The sequence below is a fragment of the Anopheles stephensi genome, chromosome 3 (assembly GCF_013141755.1).
Source record: "Anopheles stephensi strain Indian chromosome 3, UCI_ANSTEP_V1.0, whole genome shotgun sequence".
Classification (NCBI taxonomy): domain Eukaryota; kingdom Metazoa; phylum Arthropoda; class Insecta; order Diptera; family Culicidae; genus Anopheles; species Anopheles stephensi.
In genome coordinates, this window is record NC_050203.1 from 60,791,939 (window position 1) to 60,818,913 (window position 26,975).

Below are 26,975 nucleotides of genomic sequence, written 5' to 3' on the forward strand. Positions count from 1 at the left end.
GTGTGATCGTCGTGTGTTCGGTGCGTTTGTGTGATTTTTAAAGCAAGATTTCTGTATCATTCTGTCTCATTGGTGTTGTTTTTTTTGTCTGCCACAGTCTCATCACTTGCCCGCCAGATTGCTTTACCCAGATTATTATTGTGTGTTGTGTTGTTGATTTGCTTTTGACAAGCGCGCAGTAGGTGTCGATCGCGGCATGCGTGAATGTGAGCAGTGTGAGTGAGTGAGAAAGAGCGAGTGTGAGCAAAGGATACGTGAGTGTGAAGTGTGTGGGTGAGAAGAAGGGAGACGGTGGTGGTGGCTGTGGTAAAACTGACCCCATTCCTCCGCACTTTTTGGCCACGATGCACACAAAAAAACAACATACACACACAACAGGGCAACAGCGCGTGCGTTTATACTGTCGTGTTGCCGTTTGTTTTGAAAACGTGCAGGCAGGCAGCCTGGCTCGTAAACAAAAATGTCCGTTCCGATGCTCTGATTCAAAATCTCAATCAAACGGGAAAATGTTACGTCTTCTTCCCCAGGATAACGATCATAAACATATGCTGTAACAACGCAACTTACGGCCTTGTGTTGTGTGGCGCAAACGTCAGCCGTCATTGTCGCAGCAGCCGCCGTCTCGAGATGATTCTCGGAATTCGACAACAACAAAAGAGCGATATGTTAAATGAAATTTCCAGGAAAAGCCATGATGCTTCGGATGCGTGTGTGTTATAATCCTGTGCGTGCGTGTGTGTATGTAAGCGTCCGTGTACCTGTGTGCGTGTGTGCGCCTACTCCTATGGAAGGTTAGAAGTCGCGTGTGAAGCACCAAAGCACATCTAAATAATAGAAGAAAATGCACCGTAAGCCCCGTTTTCCTTACGATTACCGTATTTTCATCACCCACCACACACGTCGCACACTCTCTCTACGAATGTGTGTGTGTGAGCGTATGTTTTCGTTGAAGAAAACAAATCCAAAAATTCAGTAAACAAGCCATTAGGAAGAGCGCTTTTTACATGCGAAATTTTAAAGCCCTCCACCATTATAAGTGGTCAGCTTTTAGGCACACATTTTCATTGCGTGCGAAAACATCTCGATTGCAAGTGTGTGTGTGTGTGCCGAAAGTGTGGAAAACAACAACAACGGGGTACGTATTTGCAATGGCTTCTCCGGACCAGATACCGCCATTTTTGTTCTGTCCGTCTGTGGTGTGTGCGATGGTGGAAGCAAGGTGCGTGTGGTGTGCCTACTTTGGTGCGCCTTTTCTTTTTGCACATTCCATCGAAACTGGAACGAAAAATCCACCTCCAAGCTTACCTTTCCACACCCGTCTGCCTCCCATACGTCTCCCGCCCTTGGAAGACACGGTGGTGGTGGTTTGTTGTTGTTTTTCCTGCCCAGCTCTTAGATTGTATTGGTGGTGGTGGTGGCCACTACAGTTTCCGCCCGTTTTTCAAAGATGATACGCACTTTTTCGTCTGTTGGCTTGAGCAGTGGCCTCTCGAAAAAAAAGAGTCAAGCGACAACAGCTAGAGTGAGAGGGAACGAGTGATCGAGCAGCCTTGTCACGACCTCCATCAAGCTCTTTCTCGCTTTCGCTCATTTCATCCATCTTCTTTCCGTCTCTTGCTACCAATCAACAGCAGCAGCATCATCATCATCATCGAAGCAGGTGCAGCAACGTCCGCCCTGTCCCCTCACTTCCCCACCCTCCTTTCCTTCCTTGGTCTTCGCTTTTCATCCCATCCCCGACCACTTTCCACTGGCAATGTGTCGCGGCGTTGCTATGGCTGCTGCTCTGGCGACTCCTTTCCTGTGGTGGCTTTGTAATCGTCTCCCAATTTCCTGCCGTTTCCTGTGCATTTGCCCGTGTGTGTGTGTGTGGATCGCCATCGTTGTTTGTGTGCACCGCGTTGCACAATGTTCCTGTTTTGTTCATGTTTATCACAAAAACCCGCGCTCGCTCGCTCGCTCTCTCTCTGTCGCTCTCGATTATCTCGACTCGAAAAATTGTGAAATTCATGCCTTCTGGCGTGGTAATGCGTGCGTACATCAGTGTGCGTGAGGGAGTTGGTGTGTTTGGAGACGGAAAGGGCCGGAAAAAAGGTGACAAATTTCAGGTTGTCGTGATGAAATTCGCTACAAAAGGGGTACATTTTTTCCACCTGCTTTTCATGAACGGTGTGCATTTCGTTCTACTTTATTTTCACGCCACGCACACCTTTAGCAAATGAGCGTCGTGTGCTCGCGCTCGAGTATGTGTTTGTTTGGGGGTAGTGTGTTTTTCCTCGTTATTACGTCGGAATGCGAGAGAGCGGGCGGTTGCTGCGCAGGCGCTCGTATGAATGAAATGCTGCTGCTGCTGCTGCTGCGTGAACGGGCACTCCTATGTGTGTGTGCGGTGCGTACGTGTTTGAATGAGTGCGTCCGCGTCGATGTATATGTGCGAGGGTGCGAGGCGCGCAATGTTTTGTTTTGATTCATCGTGTGGCCGCTGATGCGCGGGTCTGCTGGGCCTAGGTTGGTGGGCGGGTGTCCCGGTGGAGTGTGTTGTGTTTTTGTTACGAAACAACTGGGCAAAAGCGAGACATGTATCCAGCCGTGTGACGGTCGCGGATGGGTTTATTTGGATGTGGGGCAAAATGGGTGACAGGAGTGGAAAAAAGGGAAAAGTGGAAAGTAGGTGGTAAGGGTGGCAGGGGCAGGCAGGCAAAGTGTGCAAAACAAAAACTTGACACGCTTTTAAGACTGGCACCCCCCACACGTTTTCCATAACCATGGCGTTCCGAAAGGGAATGGATAATCGATACAGATAAACGAAAGGACGAGAAGAAACAAGAGGAAACACTGTGAGGGAGGGAAGGGGGAGGGGAGGGGGGGGGGGCTTTGCGAATGTTTGTAATAAGGTAACGGTTGCGTCAGAAAAAAAGGCGCCCTGATAAAATGTTGTGTAGAAGTTAAACTGTTTTAACTATATCGGTACTGTTTTGTTTTTAGTTGGGAATTTTCACATTGCGAACAAACTAGTACCAGTGCAATGAGCATGCAAAATTATAATTTCACACTTCTATTATACATGGTGTTAACTAAAGCAAAAGGGTAGTTTTATAATCAAATTTCTTATCAGTTCTTATCGACGTTATGGCAGGCCTCAGTTGTTATTCAGTGGTAGGTTAAATAATGCTGACATCAGATTTTTGTTAAAATGCAATTTATGAATCTTCTACAAATGTCGTTGGTTAATGCGATGTTAGATTCGTCAAGAATTCCGTAAATAATTGTCTGCATCTGCTGTTTTTTTCACTTGTTTATTGAGTTTCTATGATACATATAAAAAAAATAACATTTTCTTTAATTTAATACGATTTTAAAATTTTAACGATGTGGTGTAGATTTATCGAAACATATAAGGCTTGTATTTTTTTAAATAATAATAGAACGGCCTGACCATATTGCTATTTGGTTATTAAATTATCGGCGTAAAGGATGGTGGGTCCAAAGGGTTTCTACATCCAGTAGGATTCTTAGACGCTTCTTTGATGCAGGATCCGAGCAATGCATTGAATTGAATTGCCTTCCGAAGATATACTTCTATAATGAAGTATTATTTAAAAACATTAACCATTTGTTTCATGTAATTTAAAATATAGAAATATTTCTTTTAAATGCATACCTTAACGAAATAAACTTTTTTTTAATCAGCGCTATTGACTGATTTACAAGACTATAAAGTACAATTACGTACAACGACAACGTCTTTTATCTAGTAACAATACCTTACCTTACTCACAAATATTGAACTAATTAAAAATAGAGTCACATTGAAATGGCAGCACATTTTTCTACATTCTATCGCGCGGAATGCTGTTTTGTATGCACTCGCGTACGAGCCCCGTTACCGTACGTGTTGTGTGCATTATTCAAAGGTTCTCCGTTCCATTCCGAGGCGTTAATGCAGTTTTGCATGAACGTCGAACCAAATCGAAGGGGCTGGCGTATTGGGCAGTGGGGTGCTGTTGGTTGTTGTTGCCATTCGATAAGTTCGCGTTCGACCTTCTTTTCATTGTCTGTGGCTTTCGATGTCGTTGATAGAGGGGACGCACGGCGTTGAAAAAACCGGCTGACAAATGTGCAACCTCATTGTAAACAATCGTTTAGTGGACTTTTTCCCTCCCCGTTTCTGGCCCTATTGCCCCGGTTCTGGGTAGCTTCTTTTCGTCGTTTTCGTTTTTGTTTATCGCAGCAAAGATGGTGTAATACTTAGCACGTTTTGCATCGTTCGTTCTTGAGTGCATTCGACGTTTCCTTTGCACCCCCTTTTCAGGGTTGTTTTGGTGACGAAGGAGGGATGGGGGGAGAAAAATGGGAGGTGTAAGGGGTGATACGCACACAAGAAGCTGCCCCTTTTCCGTTTTGAATTTAAAACACGTTTTTACTGCCGCTTATCAACGACACGTTGATGGTGGCCAGCACCGAGCACCTGCCCTGGGTTTGTTGGGGAAAGAGGGACACGGTACCGTAAGAGGGACACGTTACCGAACGGTTACTACAAGTACAGTTGGAATGATTGTGTTTTGGTTGTTGTTTCTTTTTTAGTTTTGCTCTGTCGCAGTCTTTCTTTCCTCCCTAGATAGAGAGAAAGATCGTTCATAACAGGATGTAAGGTGTATTGGGTGAATGTTGGCTTTGTGGAACCTGATCGAACTCAATCGGATACACGTGTGTGAGTGTACCCTTCAGTGATGTGTTTGATTAGGGCCAAGTTGTGTCACATAAATTAATAGTATGATGAATGATGGCTTTTGCCGCACCTGTGTAGTTTGTTTCATATTTATTTTTACGTAAAACCTTGTGTAGATGTTGCGAAAGTCTTAGTATTTATTAATATGAAAGATCTGCAACTTCAAATGTTCAGATTGAAGTTAATAATCTTAGCCTTTTTTTTACATAATATTCAAATTTACCAAAAATATCTTTAGCTGAAGCTTGCAGTAAAACGTTTAAATATTATTATCGGTTTAAGCTATTTATCGGTATGTATGACACGTCTGCGAAGTACAACATTTTAGATAATACAGGGTTTAACGCTTATTTTTTGAAAATCAGCATTAAATTTCAATTTCCGCTTTACGTAAAATCTTGGACATAGTCATGGAGCATTTAAATCCTCTCGTTGATAGAGTGAACCTTACATCATGTACCTTACATCCGACCGTAACTCTTTAAGAATTTCAGTATTCTGTTTTTTTTTTACGTAAGTACACTAGCAAAACCTGCAATGTTGAGACCATTCTGCCAAAAAACTCTGCCGAAGCCTTTTCTTTAGTTTGGGAAAGTTTTGCGAAAGAAAGTTTTCTATATATGTTTTTTGCATTCAAATGGAATGGCAAAATTATGATCTTTCATGTCTGCAAATTATTTGTCTTACGCATCTTTGACTTGTTAATTGATGTAAAGTAATTTGATCATCCATTCTTAAATGCATTTTTTGCATATTTGTATTAGATACAAAAATTTGGGAAATTATTTTTGTATCCAAAAGGTTTTAAGATTATGAGATCTTATTCACATATTAATTTTGTGACATTTGAACGAATGGTATGTCTCGCTTGCCAAATGACCAGATGTCAGTACAATCTGCATAATAAAGAAGGACGTTTCAATAATGATATCTTCCCAATTATTACCGGTGGAAGATCGCTTATTTAGTTTGTGAAACACTGGAGAGTTCTACTTCTGACATTGGAAACCAATCCGCATAACCCTGCATATCGAACGAACGTTTCGTGTGTAAATAATAATACAAAATTTGTGTACATAAGCAAATTGGATTGTAATTAGCCCTCTTAAATACACCTGATTGTAAGGTTCATTTAACAAGCAATACCCGCACCGGGGAGCTGAATCATTAGATCGTCATCGCTCTGCAGTAGTAGAGTAATTTCGTCTGAAGTACACCCTCTAACGGCCACCATTCGAAACATTTTATCGTGCATGTTCTTTCCTTCAGCGCACACCGCTCACCATTTGTTCGGTGTCGTCTGGCGGTGGGGCTCCGAGAGGCGCAAGTAAGTTGAGGGCGCTTGAGCTGGGGGATGTTTTTAATTTTGCCTTCAGTGCACTACCTCAGCCCCCAGCAAGCCAGCCATCATCCCATTCGATGGCATCAATTAAACCCGAACGTCTTTGGAACGTCTGTATATGTGTGTGTTGGAATCGAAGTTCTCTCTCCCCGGGCAGCCAAGTGGGGAAAGACATGCTGCTGCTGCTCTGCTGCATGTAGTTGTGCTCTGCGGCAAGTAGTGATTGGGGGGGGGGGGGGGGGGGGTAGTTAAAAAAGTGCATACCACCACGGTCCACGTTGCAATCGTAAATGGGGGGGTAGAGTTCGCACGCGCGCTTTGAGAATGAAATCCCCGGACAGCGTGGCTGGCTGGCTGGCTGGCTGGCTGGCTGGTGTGTAATACACATTTACATTTCTTTTTGCCGCATCTTCGTCCGTGTCCTCTTGCCTTGAAAGCCGTTACTACGCATTTATTACTACGGTGGCCTCTTCTTGCGTCTTAGTTGCATGGTACGCTCGCTCTCCATATCTCTCTTTCTCTCTCTTGCTTGGTCTCTCTCTCGGATGCACTTCTTGGTGGTGACGCTTGAGAGAGGGCTCTGTGCAATACTGTGCAAACGGTGCGCATTGCAACGCGCTTGCGTCCGTAGTAGAGGTGTATTTTTACGACGTTGTTTACTCTCGTTTTGTAGTTGCACTTCTTCCATTCGGTATCACCGCCACCCATTCCTTCTTTCGCGGACCAGCCATTTCCCTTTCCATCACGCTTGGGAGCCGAGCCACGTATGGGGGAGGAGAGATGTGGCGCCCTCAAACGTGGGCAGAAGAGGAGGGAGGGTTTTGTTTTGTTTTTGCTACGGCTGCATCGTACTTAGCCGTACCTTTCCGCCGCCCTGCGTCGGCTCGTCGAGGGCTAGCTTACTCGACTGCATGCAACTATCCACTTCCCATTTAGCAGCAGCGGTACTACTGGCGGTACTTGCCTTGAAGTGTGCTGCATATTTATTCCTCATCCACATTCTCGACAACCCTCGGCCGTGTGGAGCGGGTCTATGGGGTGCGCCCCGTTTGTCCATTTGCTTCATTTGTGGTGCAGTGATGTAGAGGAAACTGAAATAAAGCAACAACAAAAATAAAAACTGAAACACTTTTTTGCGACGTAAAAAAAGCGGGTAAAGTGGTGTGTACTTGTACATACGATACGGAGCAGTAAAGTGAGCTAGAGTAATAGCCTAGACTCAACATTTTCTTCGTTGGGTTTGGTCTTTCATCCGGTACGGTTGGACTGGGAGCGTGCACGGTGGGGTAGGACAGGGTTTGGGTGAGGGAAAGGCGGGGGACGGGTTGTTTACTAATGTACCTTTACCGTGGCTGTGTCTCGGTAGTTTGTTTTGGTTTGCTGTGTGTACCGCGTGCCCCAACTCACACGCTCACCCTTGCTGCGCACTTCCTGTCTGAAGGCTAAAAGGTGCGTTTGCAAATGCATGCCGTCTGTTTGCGTTGCACTGTTTGGGTTATAGACATAAGGTTGGAAATAGAACTTGGAAATGTCATTGCAATAGTAGCATTCTTGGTGATAAATAATCTTTACACAGTTTTGCAGCGTGGCAAGTTGCAATGGGTATTGTTAGGATAATTTCGCTCTTTTTTTAGCCAGATAAGGAATGTTTAAAATTTAAAAAAAATGATTAAAAAAACGTTGAAGTATCAAATGTACTTTAAAAAAAAATTTAAGCATATAGCTAAAACTTTAAATCAAATAAGTTGTCTTGGGACCTTAATTGCTCAAAACAGTTAATTAGTTATTTTTCCTCATATAAAACGCAATTGAGACTACGAAGAGAGGTGGTTAGCAAACTCAGAAGATGGACAGAATGATATTTCTATCAAATTAGCTTTATTGTAATATCATTAAATGCTCTTAATATTTTTATAGCGGAAACGAAACATATTGTATTGGCTATCACTAATGTTCGTTAATAGCTGTTGAAAGTTGTTTGGAGAGTCGAAAACAGGCTAGTTGGCATAATGACGCACTGGTCCACGAAGTCTCGCCGTTCGAGGAATCGTGCCAACGATTCCAAGTCCTCGTAGTTCAATCTAGTTGTCTCTAGCTTCTATTCAAAAACCTCCACTCGCTTATAGAATCGCAAGTTCTCATACGCATCTTCTGAGGACTTCGATCAATGAAGTCGAAAGAATTTAAGACTCTTGAAACATTCTAACTAACCAACCGCTCTTGGCGAGACTTCATGACCTTTTTAAGAGATGGACCGTCAAGCTGACCATCTAAAGGCTTACCAGGCTCTGCTGGTTCTTCAGCAACGATAGAACAGAAATATTGCTGTCCTGAACTTACTTTTAATTCTTTAATAAATGATTCTGAAAGCTACACTTAGCTATAAATTAATTAAAAGTTAGGAATTAAGTTATGAAACTCTAAAAACATATCACTGCTAAGGGTCTCTAGAGAACGCTTAATCCGCCACTGATTAACGATATTTTTTTAATTTCATATAAGTTGTGCCCCAGATCGCACAAAGCGAAGCAAAACTTTATTCAGAAAAGCGTCAAAGCTTGTTGTGTGTTAGCTCTGCATATTAGTTTTTCCTCGCGACTCCTGCACGCTTTGACTTCTTTTGAACTTTTAATCAATTTTCCATTTCTTGTTGCTTGCACAAAACAAAACAACGCAACACAGGACCGATTAACAATATAAGCTGCTCCAACGAGGGCAAGCAAAAGGCGAACTCGAAGCAGCTGTTCGCCAAACCGTTCCTTCGTATGCTCTGTTTTTGTTCTCTGTTCTGTGGTCTGGTTATGCTCTCCCTCGACGACGTTTTCCGTCTGTTTCGTTTTTCGATCAAAGAATCATAAATATTTCCCTTACCCATCGGTTATTTTGTCCGTGTGTGTACGGCGAGGATCCAATTGCCGCGTGTCTTAATCTTTTTTGTCTCTTAAGAGCGCCAATCTCTCCCCCCCCCCCCTCAACCAACCAACCAACCATAAAGTGGATCCACTTCGGCACCTGCCGTACGGATTCGCACTGAAGCGAACTAAGACGGCACGGAACAGCACCGTGTGATGTGCATGCATCTTGCGCGCGAAATGCAATCTGCTACTTCTGCTGTGCAATGGCATCGAGCCCGGACCCCGGGGTGGAAGAGGTAGAAGAGTTTGGCGCAGATGGGCCAAGCTGGCTGGGTTTTCTTACCCCTGTTATACACATCTTGACGTTTCTTCGGCGCGTTTCGGTAATGAGAACCATTTGGGGTGTTTGCTTCTTTCTTTTGGGTACGGTGAGGTCAATCTTGCTGGTTCTTTGTTCCAATGCGCTTTTAATGCGTTGTTTTAGTGATACTTGAAACACTTCTAAAAATGTTATATTTATAACTAATAGAGATATATCCTACGTTAATATTATAATTATTACGGAGAGCCACCATGATTTAAATGACTCCTCGACAGGCTGTGTAGAAAGTTCCTTCTATTAAGTTATGACCTGTCCCGGACATATAACTTTAAAGCTTATTTTTATTAAACCTTGAATATTAGAATTCATCAGATGTTTATTTGTGCACAGTTGCGGTGGTTTCTCATCGAAGAAATCGAACACTGGAATATCGATTCCTGCAGGTAGTGTCGCTGTTGTCATTTGCAGTCGTCGACCACACACGAAATGCACGCAGCATAAAATAAAACTTGCAAAAAACAAGTCAAACGAAGCACAAAAAGCAGAAAAAAGCCAACCACCAGAGGGTGATACGTTTCCTACAGCTACCTCACTGGTATAAATTCTCGGTGGCGGGAAAGCGAAGTCATCGACGTCTGTGGCCGCAGACAGATGCGCGGGGGTTGCAACGGAGAAATGGAGGAAACGGGCCAACGGGACGGGAGTGAAATGAGTAAAACGCAAAAACATTAAACCCATTGGGTGTGGGGTTGGGTGGTGGGTGGGTGGGGTAGTGTTGGGTGCTCGGAGCAGAAGAAGCGGTGAGGAATATCCCTCGGAAAGTCATTGCAAAATGCATCGCAAACAGCGGGTGGTCGACAACGGCCGGGAAGGACGATGGAAAGCGAGAGCGTATGCAGACGCGAGCGGACGTGCGAGCGAGACAGAGATTGAACTGCATTCGCATCAGGCGCGCACCTCAACGTTGGTACGCGTTGTCGTAGGTTGTGGTGTAAGGCTAGCAGTTCCGCCAAGAGGGTGCGCGTCGCGTTTGGCGAAGGGATGTTGTTGGGGAGAAGTTAGTTGGATGTTGTTTTTGTATTCGTTTTGGTATATTGTGTGTGTGTGTGTGTTGTTTTTTGTGCTCTTCTTTTCTTTCTTCCTGGGAAGTTGTGGATACTTCGCCCGCGGGTACGCTTCATCTTGACGTTTTATTGCAGTTGGCTTGTGGTCATTGGGTTCTTTTGGTCCTGCAGGACTTTACTGCAGTTCCATTGGGTTATAATGTAGGTTTCTTTTATGTTTTTGTCTGGTTTGTTTCTGTTATACATACTTTTGTTTTACCGTTTTTTATGCGATTATTAATATCCTTTTTATTGGTTTGTTTGTACGGTTTTTGTGTAGTCTTAATTTCTTGTTTCATTAAGGCTTTTTTCCGTTTTCTCTGTTTTTTTTCTTGCTGTCTCATTAACACATGCATACTATGAATGTATATAACGTGCCTCGGGTCATCTGGCATAACTTATCTTATTTTTCTTCTTTGGCTCTAAAATTTCGAGAGATCTTGGCGTGCCATTATTGGTTTCCTTGACGAACTTTTCCCGTAACTTGGATAGCTTTATCACGGATCGGGATAAGTCGTACCTTAAATAGGACATGCGGTAGGATATTGGGAAAAGCGTCAGCTGTAATGAGATCTCTCGCGCTTTCTTTCAAAATCGACAGAAATGATCGTCTGATCATACAATTGTGCGATGATATTGAATTTCATTTATAAATTATTCCTTCTTAAAAATTACTATATTGATCTTTGAAATTTAGTCTTTAAGAGCAGGAGAAGGTTATTTCCTACTTATAAATCCCTACTCAGATCTTCGCCATCTCATCAACAACGAAAGCTCTGTTAAGCGATCCAAGGCACATTTTAAACAAATGTATTAATTTTTTCTATAGGAACAGCAGAAAACGGAAAGTTATAAGATTTTCAAATTTGTTTTAAATATTTCCAAATAATATTACTTGAAAAATGTATCTAATTGTGTTTTTTTCTCTTTTTTTACAGCGTTTGCAATCATAAACAAAGTATGTGTTCCAAAAACAGTAAACAATTAAAATATCAAAACTGACCATAAACACAATTGTGCTTGAAAAACAAATAGAGCGAACAGTGCTGCTACGATTGTGAAATATAAACAGACACACACATATAATGCAAATGTTCCGTTTAGCACCGTATGCATCGATAGCAAGAATCCCATAATCCGTCGATTGAAACTGATTCTTGAATGTCTGTTAGTGAAAAGTTGTGAAATATTGTCCTTTTCCAAAAAATAAATTGGCACTCAGAAGGTGAGCCGTAATCATTGTGTTCGACAGTGTGTGTTCACTTGCTTGTGTTAGTGTGTGTGTGTGTAAAATTTGTGGTGAGAAAAAAAGTAATTGTGTTCAAGCAAGAGGCTGCTTTTGAAGAGTTTGTGCGGGTTTTTTAAGCTTTAAAGAAAATAGCACAGAATTGCTTACTAGCGTGTGGTATGTGTGTGTGTGTGCTGTTGCAAGTGTGTGTAAATGTTGTGAAGAATGTTTAGATGATCACCCAAGGGTGGGAGTGTTCTGAAAAGCTAAAGTGATTGTGTTAAAGAAAAATTGTAAAAAAGGAATGTGAGCGCGTTAATGTGAATGTTTTGTGTCGAAACAATTCGAGGTGCGAGAGATACTGGCACATTCAACCATCTAAAGCAGACTAATCTCGTGACGATTTATTCAATGGTAGCTGTTTAACTACTATAAATTAAAGGTAAGTTTTATAAAACTGTTTTTATTTATTAAAATTGTTATAAACAACGTCCTGAGAGTCCTTCATTAACTTGAGGAATAAAATACGAATAATGATTTTCCTTGACAAGAAGCTGTAAATGTTAACATATATTTAATGGAGTCGCCTGGTGCTCCTCGATAAAAAGCAGAATATTTAAGGACGTCCGTATGCATTTTGGCTTCTGCAATACGATTACTGTTGCTTTCTCTGACTGAATCTAAATGTTTCTGAGACATAATTGACGGGGTTCTTGATATTACTTTTTGTATTGTTCTAGTATGGGAGTTTTGTTTGTGCAAGGATAATCCTATGTTGAACAAGCATAGAATACGATCGAAAGAAGAAAAGTCACACGTAGTAGCAATATCCTATATCTCATGATAGGCTACACATGTGATTAGTTAGGCTTTTATCGTTGAGCGAAGAAGTTAGAAATAGTTTGACATATCTCGACGATCAGCTATAACCATTTTGTGTTCAACAAGGAAAGATGTAAACATCTAATGAGGGGCAAAACCCACGCAAAATGCAACAGAATCTAATGAACAAATCCGAGGCATTATCGTTTTAAAACTTGAATCCTGGAGTTAGAACATCTTTCCGAACGATGTAGAATATTCTGGAAAACATTGATGGATTGTAACAAAACTCGCCATCCGTGCCATAGACGAAGTCGTCCATGTGAAACAGAATAAGCGACTGGTGTCCCTTGTGGAAAATATCTTCTATCAGAAATACCTACAAAAAACCTCAGCTGCAATCAATAGAATTGATCCTAGATTATAGGACTTCAGTCAACCTATAGCGTAGGCCGTTCTTCAATCATTCTGTGGCCAAAACTATGTACTATCTGGTCGCTAATTGCCAGAAAAAGATGTATAAAAGCTGTTCAGGAAGGACTAGAAATATGTTTGAAATATAGTGTTGTACTATTCGGGCAAACTCAAAGTGATAAGAGCTATCCAACATGGTTTTATGTTCTTCGCCATTCGAAGTTGGATAACTATTTGTTGTGTGCTATATTTGAGAAGAGGCATCGATTTTTGAAATGACATACCAACGCAATGGATGACGATGTGTGCTACATAATTGCTAATGTACTGCCAATGTCATATGCTGCAATTGTTCCTCTTTGTCAAGTGTGTATCTCCTCAGTATGTCAGCGAGCTGGTAGGAAAAAAAAACACACACACTCAACAATGCTCTTGACCCAGATCACTGCACTAATAATTCCTTCCTTCGTTTATTCGCGACCCACCTACAGGATACGTCCATTTGCTTAGTTTCAATAGCGATTCTTGATGCATTGTACTATCACGTATTTTTTTGTATTTGTCTTGTAAAAACCCTAACCTGCTCCAACATCACTCTACTAGGCTTGCTCATTTTGCTTCATCTAGCGTAATACAAATAGGTGCAAGTGCATCCGTGTTGCAGCAGGACAGGGCTAGCACCTGCGCTCGATAAACAAACAACATCCGGTAGGCCACGAACTAAATCGACGCCAAAACCAGAGAGGGGGTGCAGTGTAATGCTGGTGGGAACGGGAAACCTTACGAGAGGGGCGTTTGTTGTGGAATTGAAGAAAATAAAAGCAAGCGAGAGAGAGAGAGAGATAACAAGAGAGAGAGAGAGAGATGACGAGAGAAATGGCATGTGCAAGTGCATCCTGTATAGCACAAGCGCGCGAAAATTGCACAAGAGGGCGTATAAGCTAGTTTGTTTTAACATGTGGATCGTGCAAGCGACAGGGGGCCGATGCAATGCAAGAACGAGAGCCAAACAAATCTTCCCTCAAAGCCTACAATCAAAACAAACAACATGCATCCACACCTGCCCGCCCTTTGCCCCGTTGCCCTTTTGATGATTACTCTGACGCGCAGAACGCTGTTACAATTGTTACTGTGCGTCATTCCCCGTTCAGCGAACGAAGCTATCATGATTGAGCCGTTGATGTGCTCTCGGGATGTGCGGGATGGTTCGGGAAGCGGAATTGAAGTTTGATGATGGGAATGAATTGTGTGAACCCCAACACAGAGCGGGTAGTCCCGCAAAACAACCCTCGAATGAACCTCTTGTCTGGTGAATGAGAGTTGATGGCGGAGTTCATGCTCTCGCTCTCCCGGGGGGTTTTTTTTTGTTGAGAGGGAAAATTTTCTCTGCATTCTCTGCTTCAACATAAATATCCCTTCTCCAATTATTGGGCGTCTCCACTGTGTTCGAACATGGAGGATGAATTCTGTAAACACGCTAGCTGCTCCCATTCATTTTCTCCCCGAAGCAATTCATCCGATCAAAACAGGAAAATAACAACTACGCCGTTAGTGGTTTTGGTGTGGGTAGCAAATGACCACAGCACTATTTGCGAGGCATTTCTGAAGTAAAAAAGATGAAAATGTTGGGATAATGAAGCCACAATTATAACTCTGTGACAACTTTTGTTAAAGCTTCCATCTTGCATAGCATGAACCATCCCGTGTAACTAGAGAGCCGTAGATCTCCCGGGTCCGTCTGACAAACCGTCGCAATTTAGGCCCTCTCGCCCAGAGTCGGTGAGAATCGATCGACAACTTCCGGCCCTACGGCGGCCTCGTTTCAAAACGCCCAAGTTATGAATGAAATCTCTCACCTCGCGTTGCGTAATGTTGAATGTTTGTACGCGCGTGTGTGAGTGTGTGTGTGTGTCAGTGAGTATAACTCCCTCCGCCGTATGTCATGTTGTCCGTGGGATCACCGAAAGTTCGAGCTCGGTGAGGCCATCGTTTTACCGCCTCCGAAAAATCCGAACGGCAAAACAACAAACATACTTCCCATTGTGTGTGCCCTCTACCCCAGTTGACTGTTGAACTGAGCTTGGGGGGATATTTTAAGTGCGGTTTTTTTTAATTACCTGCACAGCTTCGCAATTCAGCGAAAATATTAAAATACTTTATTATTTTAAGAATTGAATGTTTTATAATTTTCCTCTAATATACGCGCGTCCATACATTTGTTTCTCCATCTTGCTTTTGGTGGTGAACCCGCCTGTTAACGTTCACGTGTCACGGATCTCAACAAATTGCGCATTAGAAAAATGTGCTCTTCTCCGTTCGGGGTTAGTTCGTCAACCCCGCGCAAACTAGCTTCGCTTCATGATTCACCTTCTCTTACGCCTTCCTGTAGCACCATGATACTTCGTGTTTGTTTCCTCTTCGTAACATTAACGCTTTCCTAAGGTTTTTTGTTGTTCTTGTTTTAGATCATTCCTTCATTCCTTTTGCCGTGCATGAAAGCACAGGTGTTTGGTTTGGTGGTTCCTCCCAAGATGGAACGTTATTGCGTGTGCGTTAGGGTATTTTTGTGTGTGTGTTTTGTTTTGGATTCTTGGCCTCCCGAAACAAATCGGTTGTTTATTTAGTAGAGTGTGTCCGCCGTACAAACTTTCGGAATCGATTCGGTCGTATGGTTTAAAATGGTCGATTGAGTTCTGTTTCCGAAAGGTCAGTTCCTTTGGAGTTTTTTTTCCTGTCTTCAAAACAGCTTTACACAGCCGCATGCGGCGACGTGGCAAATAGATTGGGGGCGAGAAACATGAACCGAACTTGCCCAATCTAATGAAATGTAGGCTAAGCACACACCAGATGGTTCTAGTGGCTTAAGGGCCTTATGGGGTTGTATGTATTAAAAATGCTGTTTATTTTTTAAATCCTCTTGTCGATTAGAAAGGCTCCCATTCAGTAGGTTGTATCTAAAAATATACATAATAAAAAAAAAAATTTTAGGGGAAATTATATTTGACCCTGGCTTCACAAACCAACACACCTCTTATCATTCCACGTAGCGAACATTTGGACATTTGGACAAGCGTAAGACGTTTGTACAGTATTGTTGATCATCCTATATTTAGTAAGTAAATATAACCATTTTAAACATTAAATATTGAAGAAGATTCTGGAGCAGCAACTACAATGTTGCAATCAATTCATTGATTTTAAAGCCGCACGTGTCTAAATAACAGGGGTACAACTATTCAAACAAGCTTGGTTGGTATTTTGGATTAGGTTATTAGGCATGTTAGAATCACAATGATCAACATTACATATCTGATAAAGGTAGATTAAAAAATTTCGGAGCTCTCTTTGCTAGAATCAACGGGTAGAATCACGGAGGGTGATCCAGGACACGAATGTAAAAACTGTGGATGCTTCATGAGATAGACATAATTGATTTGAGTCATTGGCGTCGTCCTGCGTCGTTTTAAAGTTTCGAAAAGTAGTTCTTTCAAGTCGTCTAAAACCTTAGTTATCTTGGATTCAAAGTTAACAATAATGAAGTTAAGAGTATTTAAGTTTCAGAAGTATAAAATCTGTTTATATAAAAAATAAGAACAAAACCCTATTTTAGATCTTCGATAGGCTTTTTAAAATTTGCGCTTTAAGTTCCAAGTCATATAAGCCCATTTAATGTGTTTAGATTTTTCGCATGCTAGAATTTGAATTGTCCATTCATATCAAGCTTACTCGCCGATAATGGCGATAGCGCCATGTATCGATCAGTATCGATTCGTTCTAAATTATGTCACCATCACTCCTCCTCTTCTTGTGCCTGCTCCGAACTGAGAAGAGGCATAACTTCGGGATGCAGTCATATGCCTCGGATTTTTTGTTGTGATTATGGTGTGATGATGATAGTACGCGGTCCGGGTATGGTCAGTTATTAACCCATTGAGCATTTGGCTTTTTTACTCTCCAACAGAAAAGTGTACGAGAGAAAAACGAAACCCTCCCCCACTGTTCGGTGATGTCAATACATGAACCGTTCCGCAGAGATTGATCACATTTTCCGGCATGTCAAGGTGGAGAGCGTGCTCTGGTCACACCTGATCAATGTGGGGGTGGTTTTCTGCTCTTTTCTCTTTTTTGCAGTAGGAGGGGGTACACACATTTTTGCACTACCAGGATGTGTGTGTGCAGGTGCTGACCGGTGTCCGGTAGTGATTGCATTTTAAAATCAGGTCATGAGATGTATCGCTACTTCGCGCAGCTGGAGGAGGTGGTATATGGAGTAATGTGTATTTGCGTCCGGTTTCGAGTGCGTCCGGTCACTATTGGTAGTGTGTGGTATCGCAATATGTGTCGCGCTTATCTCAATGTGTGACGCGTGTGTACTGCGTACGTCATATGCGCAAAAATATTGGAGGGACCTGAAGAGCTGCCTACAGTCCGCCCACCCACTATCACTAATGACGATCACCGTTCGCTTGTTTTGTTCGGTAGGTTGGATGTTGATGGACGTCACGCATACCAAAACTACTTCCGGGACTACTTCGAGGGGTTTAGTGTTCCTGGAAATGGGGGAAAGGGCCAGCGTATGTTATGTCGTCGCATTTATGTTTATTTGTTCTGCGAAATAGCAGTGTTTAGTGTGCGATTTGTTAATTGCACACAGAACGGTTGTGTTAAGATAGCGTGTATTCCAAGAACAATCTAACTGCCGATAAGTTTTGATGTGAGGCGCTGGGCGTTTGTTTGGTGGACCCGTTTTACTGGTCATTGCGAGTATGATTGGGATGCTTAAAATCAATCTCGATTTGTGTGTAGATAAATGCCTGTCCTCACAATTTCCTCATTAAATTAAAATGGTAGTTTAATTTCGTCGTAAAATGAAAATTGTTTTATTCGGAACTTTCTGGTTAATTACTAACGAGTATTATTTAAAGAGAGCCCTTCTGGAGAACGTCGGCTCACTATCGGCGAACGTAGAATTTTGTGAATACTCGTGAGGAAAAAAAAAACAACAGGGATACTACACCTGCTCTGTCTGTCGTGACAGTGGCTCCCAGCATCATCAACGGGGACGCGTTCTCTGTGTGTGACGCATGCGCTCATTCATTTTCCGCCCATAATTCGTGGGCCAGGAGAGCACGCACGAACCAGCTTTGGCCACCGGTGAAAAGAGATCGTTTCGGGTGGGGCTGTGTGAACATTTTTTTTTTTATATTCAGCGTAGCTCGGGATAATATTTGTGGAGGGAAAACTTAAGGCAAACGGGTAGCGCCTTTTTCCTTATGTTGAGGTGATGAATTATTTCTTTCAAATATTCACAGATTTAGAATTTATTTTTATTTTTTATTTATAATTTCAGTATGATGGCTTGACGCCGTATTGTCAGAGAAAAAAAGTTATATGAAAAATATTTGAAGTTTTGCTTTTTTCCTTTCGAAGCACACATTGTGGTAAGGATTATTTGATCTTTACTACAGTATGAAAATTGTTCTTCAACATTATTTAACATTGTGCTAAATAGGCTTTTGATGGATTTGATGGCAGATTGAACTTAGTTAGTTATGAGAAATATATATATATATTTTTTTATATGAAAATCAATGAAATAAAATTTGATGTAAAATATTGGCTTGCATTTAAATAATTCGAGCTGTGATAAGAGATTTTTTTTGTGGATTTTGTTTCTGATACTTAGAACAAAATAATCCATTAAAATGAAAATTTTACCAACTATAATTCTTTGTAATATTTTAACAAATGCCAAACCCTTTCCCAGTATTCGCCGTAGCAAATTTGCTCATAATTAAATTGTGGTTATTATAATTATTATTGTTATTTGCTTGTAGCATTAATTTATTGCGTATGCGTAAGATTATTCAATTTGACGCTATGTATGCTTGTTGAAAAAATAGGTACAAATGAAACGAGAGCATTTTCCCGCTGCCGTTGCAAAAAAAACCCGGTCGCATGAAACTGCAGCAAAACTCACTTGGGAAAAGAAGGTGCAGTTTTCCATGATAGTGTGTGTGTGTGTGGGAGTGTGTTTTTTTCTGTTGCAAATGCACACCCACGTATCCTGCCAGAGAGGATGACGCAAAAAAAAGCGTGCCAACCCAAAAAGGTAAACACATAAGCGCTGTTTCGTCCTCTCGGTCCACACTCTTATGTGTTTCGTTCTGGGCAAGGGTAGCGTAGCGTTGATTCACGAAAATCCTCCACCTTCACACGCTGGTAGAACGCGATAACACATAAGCCGTCGTTGTTGGAGTTGTGTCTGCCTTCCTTCTTAGTTTGTGGTGGAAAGCGCTTTCCTCGTCAATCACCCACGATCGTGCCTCTGCCGGAAAAGGGCCACAGAATGGCGAGAAGGAAAATGCATCGCATACACACTGACAGTGACCAGCCCCGACGAGTCCCGACCAGCCTCAACGATATTGTAGAATATACAACTTGGGACACCGTGGACGGTGTGGAGAAGGTACGGAGGTTATGTTGCAGTTGCACACTATGATGCAAAATGCATCAAGCATCACACAGTTGATGCTGTATGTACAAGCTCTATACCGGTGTGTGTATGTGTGCGCAATTTGCGATCGAGACAGGAGCAGCCACCCTCTTGCATTGCTCTTTTTTCCTTCCCAGGACATAAACTGGTGGTCGCCGGGGTATGGGATGCAGAATTATTGCACCGTACATCTAATCGTTCTCTCCGACTCCGTGACAAGTGGTGACACTCTCCTGCTCGCACACTCTGTGTAGTAAGGGAAAACTAGGCCATAGTAGAGTCAGCTCACACGAGACAGACAGACAAAAGAAAAACGAACTCCAGAGTCAGGTTGAGAAGATGCGACAAGGAGCGTGGGAAATTGAGGGGACGGGTGTGAACGGGATGGAAAGACTGCTAAAGGGAGGGGGCGGTAGTGTGTGTGAGTGGAGAGGGAAGAGAAGTAGTAGACAAAACACACATACACACTTAGCCACACGAAATCATAACAGCCCGCCAGCAGGGCCAGCGCAGGAAAGCGTCCGTTAGCATAATGCTGAGCCAGCAGCATCCATCCAGTCGATGTTCGAAGTGCGCGAGTTTGATAAAATAACTGTCTGGAGTTGTGTGTGCGGCCATGAATAAGAAAATAATTATAAATTTGCAAAAGTGGTTCAGCTTTTTGGACGATGTTTTGTGCTGTTTAGTATCTGAAGCTATATTCGATTAAGGATTTGAAATGTGAGCAGATGTTTATGTGATAATCTATAAAGACGAGAAGAAATAGTGTGTACAGTGATAAGCAAAATATGTTTCGGTTTCTTTTATAAATGCACTTGATAAGTCGTATCCTGAGTCTTCTAATTGCAAAAAAAAAGTGACAGAGGTTAAATATCAGATATATCAGCATTTTAAAAGTGGCAAACTGAATGTTTTAAGATTAGATTAGAAATATTGTTGTTCATATCGTTCATTTTATGTGTTCAGTTTATATGACCAGCGTAGTTAAAGTTATATTTAAATTCAAAATCTGCATCCTCCCAATGCTATCAAATACTCTACTTTTCATTTGTCGCCTAATTTTCCCAGCTCTTTTTCTCCCATCTCATCCTACAGCACGAACCGAGGATCGCGCGTACGCACAATTTACGCAATATACCCGACGTCGAATCCTTTCCCACACTACTTTGCTTGCCTCCCCCCACACTCACACACAAACATATACACACACTCGTAGAAGCGACTCCTTGGGTTTGTGTGTCGAGCGTTCGAATTTACGGCGCAATAGCCATCTTATCCTTCGTGTCCTTTTTTCCCTCCGGACGCTCTGGATCCCCCCTCCCCATGTTGTTATGACGGGGAATTCTGGAAGGATCGGCATCCTGTTCGGAGAAGGTGTCGTCCGGGTCCGCGCGCGCCGAGAGTTCCTGCGCGCCGGGAAGGGAATGCTACAGGGGAGGATGATGTGCCCCTCCCCGCTCTTGTATACACCACACCAGGCTCGATTGTACATAAGGTACTCCAAATCGGCGCGTGTGTGTAGGCGAAGTTTGGACAGTGGTGTGCGTGTGTGTATTGCGTATTGGGTTGCAGCTCCAAACGACCTAACCGGGAGAGGCGCGCAAAATTCGCCTTATGGTTTTGCATGGTTATGTTGTATGTGATCGACTCGAATTTCGTCACTGACCTTGAGACGTTTGGTGAGAATGAAGCATTTCCGGTTCTCTCTTTCTCTCGGTGGTTCACAATACTCGTTGTTGGTTGTCTTGCAATATGCTTGTGGTAGTTTTATCGTCTCCTGTGTTCTCTTCCTTATATACATATAATTTGTTTTTAAGTAGAGAAAATGAGGATTGTCCTAGTTTGCAGATTAATTTAACCTTCTTTGATAGCGTTTAATGGTAGTTGCTTTGACAATGGTCGAGGAGTACTCTTCATTGAAATGGAGAAGGACGTTAAAATTGATCGAAGTCCTTGAGGTTTATAGAAGTGGCTAATTTATCCAATTTGTTTGGCCCCAAACTTGATTCCTCAAAACTTATCAAAGTTTCAAAATTTATCAAACTTATCAAAGATTTGCAGTATCGTGAAGTTCTTCTCACGTACTGTATTTCTCGTGCTTGCTGATGAGGTCCTTATCGTCCAGCTACAAGAAATTTGTGTGATTTTGTTAATTTCGTCTCTTCCAAAACAGTGTTTCTCAACAGTATGAATATCCTTTTTCTTCTCTCCACTTCAATCTGTCTGGCCAAACTTCCAACAAAGCATTAAAAAAAAACGACCAGCGTGCGTGTGTGTTGGTGAGGGAAAACGGGAATCGTTCTTTGCGCATATACCCTTCCCGGACTGTTGGGTAGAGAGCGAAGCATTATATCCTTCCGAGGCCAGGCCAGCCGAGCCAGCCAGACAGACAGACGGGATAAATGTGTTGTTTGGGTTCCCGGTTTCCCTTTCCCGGGTTTCATCATCGGCAGCAGCAACATGAAGGACATTCGGTTCGTCCTGCGTGTTCCGACGTTCGGCAAAGAGGTTGGGCTGCTTTATTAATGTCCTTTGTTGTCGCAGTTTCCTTCCGCATCCGTCGATTAACCTTCCACGCGGCGTGCACCCTTGCTTGCGCCGCCCGTCCCTCCTGATGCCATTGTCCGTGTACGGTACGGTGGTGTTCCTTTTGCACCGAGCAACCACTTGAAGCAGATTTTAATTCCATTTTAATCATTTTACGGTGACGCACACCGGCTTATTCGTTTCTCGTGCGCACTGTGTGCCGTCCCCGAATTTCCTACGTCTACGGAACGCAATTTTTGAACCCGTTTTTCTCGTCTCGAACCGTTCCTTCCGGGTTCTTCTTAAGGAGGGACGACGAACAAGGTATCTTTTTTTATCCAAAGCGGATTTTCGAAGGCTCGAAGCAAACAACACCGCACAATGGATGGGCAGAATGGACTCTGGTGCATAACCGGTTGTTTTTGTATTGTTTTGTGAGGTTTTCCCTCGCAAGCAAGCGCAAGATGCAACAGTTTTTGTGAAAGAAAGATTCAAGAAAGTTTGGTTTCAAATTGGTGTACGTTCCCTTAGGCGTTACGGAAAGAAAAAGGGGTGTGTGTTTGTCCGTTGTTATTGTTTGGTTCGTTTTTACTGTGTTTTTCATTATCTATTCATTTGCTAGTTGCGTTGCTGACCTTGATCAATGAAAGGTAATTGTCTGGGTTTTCTTTTGTGCTGGATGTGTGACTAAGTTTTGCGTAGTACTTAATTAGTTTGTAAATTATGCATGTCCTGAACTAGGGATACAAAATTTACACGAAATACTAGGGATGATCTAGTGATGCTCTGGACTCTGTTCAAGTTGATGTTGACCAATTACAGTTAGTAGCCCCTTTTTTAATATTAATTTGCAGTTATACCTACAAAGATTCAATTGTAGCTTTAAAATGTGTTGAAACTGTGGGGCACTGTCCAATCCTACCGTTTCAACATTCGAACAGAGTCCAGAAATGACTCTAGGCTGTACATAGTGCTGCAGCATTGATTTAGTCTTCGAGTACTTTTATTACACACGCTGAGTAATTGTAAAATATAAACGATCTTTCAATTTGAATGATGCAAAAATCTCATGCGACATCCATAGAAACTTCCAAACCCATCTTCGGGATGTCCAGCTTTCCCGCGGAAGGAAAATTTCGCCCCAGCCGCTCAACGCATTGTTTTGGGGCGAAAACGCACGAGCACTCAGTGTTACGGCGTTACGGGTACTCGCAGCACCAGCACGCTAATCTAGAGAATGAGTTCCTGCCTATTGAGAGCGAGAGACCGAGAGATCACGCCGAACCGAAAACGAGACCGAACCGGATCTCTCGCTCTCTCTCTCTTTATTTGCGCAACTTCGTGGAATTGAGCGTGCGAGAGGGCCCGATGTTGCGCGCCGGGCGCGTTCGCTTCACTGGCCAGCCAGCCGGGAAAAGTTGGTTAAAAAAAATTCAACTTTCAACCACGTCGGGTGTGTGTCTCCGCTGCGCGTGACGAGCGATAAAAGTACATCGACGTAGCAGCTCGAAGTGAACGGGTGGAATGTTTAGCATTGGCGCTTGAACACGACCATCATCAACCTTCGCAATTAATTCGCGGGTGTACGATTTTGGTGATTAGAACGTAAATATATTGTGTTACAAAGTGTGATGATAATAGTTCCAACAACAAAAAAAAAAAGAATCTTCTGAGCCAAGGTGCGCTATTAGGTGCGAATAGAAGCGCCGTAAAAGCAATAGTTCAAGTGAATAGCTAATAAAGTTGTGTTGCTATAGAAGAAGAAGAATATTACGTGTCTTGCTAGCACCGAGATACGGGTACGGTTCATTGTGTTGATGTGTTCAGCTTGTTTCAACATTACGACCAGCAGCAGCAGATTTGCCGATCATCATCTCGCTGCTAATGAAGCGTTAATGCTGCGATAAGCGGGGTTTTTGGGGTGGCGATATGTTTTCGAGTGCCAAAGCTCCAACGCGAAGATCAGTTTTTAGTGCCCGGCTTATACTTGCCTTGCCCCGCGGTGGTGCTAAAATTTCCAGCCAGTCTGAAGTGATTGTGCTGTTGTGCTGCTTAGAGGCGTGTGGAGTGAAGAATTATCGGTGGCAGCGCTAAACAGTAGTCAGTGCATTGGAATTGGGGTTTTATTTTCACTTGGGCACTTCTTCTCAAGTGGTATCAGAAGCAAAAATTTATCAAACAGATCTGATTTAGATCATTGCAAATGAAAATTTAATAATAATTTAATCTATTTCCATTTTTATCCCTTGCGAATAAAGGCATATACTCCAACGGAAAACACTACGCGTACTAAAATCAAACCGCTTACCTTGACTTTGGTAGAATATTGTACCTGTTGTAAGGGCTGTCCAGTTTCTCGTCCGCTTAAGAGCGGCAGCAGCAGGACCCTTTGCTGAGTGCGTAAAGATCGCGATTTAGTTAAATCCCGACGAAGGAGAAATAAAAGCGCCTCAAGGGGGCACACGTTGTGAAGCAAAAGGCAAACGCGCGAACGGGAAAATCAATACAAAAATAGTAAAAGCAAAACAACAAAAAAAACCCCCATCGTAATCGTCCAAAAAGTTTCCAACCTGCAACAACCGGCCGGAAAAATCGGTCCAAAGCTTGCTGGCGTAGTGTTTGTGCTGTGGTGTTGTGTCTCGGTGTGTTTATAGCGGCAAAAAAGGGAAAAGGCAAAATCCTGTTTCGTCCTTTCACCGGGTGAGAGAATGGTGCCCGAGTGTAATATACGTGTGCTGTGCTGTGCTCCGGGTTCTGATGCGATGTGGGCTGGAGTGTGCGTTAATGTTGCCGTAAAATAAATAATAATAATAGTAATCATCCCTAAACAGAGGGAGATCCCAGTTAACCGGTGCTGGTGTAAGGAGCAAGAGAACCAAGCTTTTTGGAAGGAAAGCGTTCATTTTCCGGCTGCCGAAAAGCATCGTGCGTGTGTGTGTGTATGCTCGGAGGATACAAAGCTTCGTTTGTTGTTTTTCCGGCCCTGAAGAGTCGGAAGAGGGCCGATTTTGTTGTGTTTCCTACGTGTTTGGGTTCCTTGGTGGCGTAGGGCAAAAAAGGGGATAATATTTTCGCCCGCCCGGAATGTGTACGCAAGGAAAGTGAAAAGTGAGCCCTATATACAGCCTTGTGTGCTGTGATGTGTTCGTGAAGTGAGTGCGTGTATATACGTCCAAGAAATTCATTCTTGTGGCCAATAGCGGGCGGGCTATACGTTGTTTCGAGTGTCTGCTTCGCGGTTGAAGTATCGAGAAGGTCCTTCCCAACCAGCTCGCCGGAGGTCGCAGAATTGCGTGCCGTAAGATAATAAATTAGAAATTGAATGAAAATTAGTCCCAATCCGGGACGGCTGGTGGTGTGGAAGCAGCTACACAAGTGAAAGAGAAGTCACACCAATAATACAACGAGGCCCGGCATCGACAGAAAGCTGGAGGAAAGGTGTTGCCAGTTCGTGTTTGTTGCTCTTTAAGTTTGGCCGCGAGTTTTTGGGAGGAAAAATTGAAGACGGGAAAGCATGTGTTCCCGAATGTGCGTGTGCGAAGAGGTGCCCAGTACGTGCGTGAGTAGTTGAATTACGTCCAACTGGTTGGTTGATCGCACGAAGAAGTCTTTATAAGGCTGCGGCGGAAGCATTGAAAACGAAAGATTCAATCTGCGTATCCATACCTCATTAGACGTGTAAAGTGTACAAGGAGGACATCTTGCGCAAGCAAAAGCGCGCCAAAATTTTACGCAAAGTGTTTGAATAATGTAAGTATTTTTTTTTTTGGGCAAACTGAAGAGAACCTATCCCAAAATCTTGAGGAGGGAAGAAAGTATCCATGCGAATGAACCTGGAGGGAAACGCTAAATATTGTGTGTAATTCCTACGGGAGTTGTAAGGTAGACGATGGTATTTTATAAATGAGCTTTTCGCGAACTGACGACGGTGGTCGTGCGGCTAGCCCTCTTGTTGGGCTCTTTACATATTTGCCAGCTTTAAGCACCCCCGCGGGAGTTATGGACGGGGCAGCAGAGGGTTTAAGTGATTAAAAGCGTTTTATCCTTCGAAGGGAAGAATAAAGATGTCACTTTGTCCGTGACGCCGGAATAAGTGGAACGGTAAATTAGTGTAATGGGTTTAGCTCCGGTTTTGAAAATGATTAAAGTAATTGATTACTATTACATGTGATATTGATGGCTAGTTTGGACAAGCTGTTATCTGTCTATTTTAATCTTATATTATTGCAGTATTAAAACAGTAATAGTAACAAGTCAAAAACATTTACCAGGATATCACAATAAGTTTCAACAATGTGAAAGCCAGATGGATTGAAGCCTTAACTAGAATTACTTAGTTATTGGCAAAACCAGAAAAGTAAAGGCATATACTGTACAATAAAAAAATCCAGGACATCAGTGGATTGGAAATCTCCATTAAATATCCCTGATCCCTGTTCGATATCATCAAAACTAGAACAGGAATACATAATCGGTCAACGTCCAAGGGGTGGTTCGCTTACATAGTCTTAGCGGCAAATTCCTAACACGAAGGAATTAGTATCAACTCTTATCTGGACCGTACGCAGGGCTAGTTATCCAGCTGCGGCTTAACAAAATCGTAAGAAATATCAGCTCACGATTTCCCGTGGTTGTTGTTTCAACGAAGAAGAACCCCATGCTCCTGAAACTTCAGTACAGAAACACAGTACAGAGCCAGAGGAGTACGATGCTTATGTGATCGTGTTGACAAGGGTTGAACTGACGGTTAGAATGTTTTAATGGAGACGCTTGGCTTTTGGAATACCTTGATTTTTACTTGTTTAAAGGATTGTCCGGTCTTGGCGGTGTTGGGGCGGTCCGGTGGCCGAGGCGATAACGGCGCCGGTCTTCACACGGCAGGGCCGGTGTTCAAATCCCATCCAGACCGCCTCCCCGTACGCAGGGCTGACTAATTTGCTACGGGTAAAATTAAGTCACAGAAAGCCAGAAATGGCAGGCCGAGACCTCTCGAGGTTGTAGTGCCAAGGAAGAAGAAGAAGAAGAAAAGATTGTCCATATCGTCTAAAGGAGTATCGTAATATATCGTCCAGAATTGGTCCAGAGTATCCTTTAGTTAGCCACCCAAAGTCAAGTCTATTTTACTTTAACAATGATTC

At 42.8% G+C, this 26,975-nt stretch overlaps 1 protein-coding gene across 25 annotated transcripts in view; it reads left to right on the top strand.

Moving 5' to 3' along the window:
- LOC118513554 (mucin-19) overlaps positions 1–26,975 on the top strand; it is a 191,989-nt gene that overhangs the window by 720 nt on the left and 164,294 nt on the right. For 11 of the 25 annotated variants that reach the window (XM_036059467.1, XM_036059450.1, XM_036059472.1 and 8 more), the window contains exons 2-3: positions 11,290–12,021; positions 24,096–25,587. The gene's annotated coding sequence lies outside the window, so the exon portion shown is untranslated. Of the gene's footprint in view, positions 21–234; positions 255–829; positions 849–897; positions 1,136–11,289; positions 12,022–23,254; positions 23,637–24,095; positions 25,588–26,975 lie in introns of those variants that run through there. The other 14 variants (XM_036059469.1, XM_036059451.1, XM_036059462.1 and 11 more) reach the window with 13 other exon arrangements.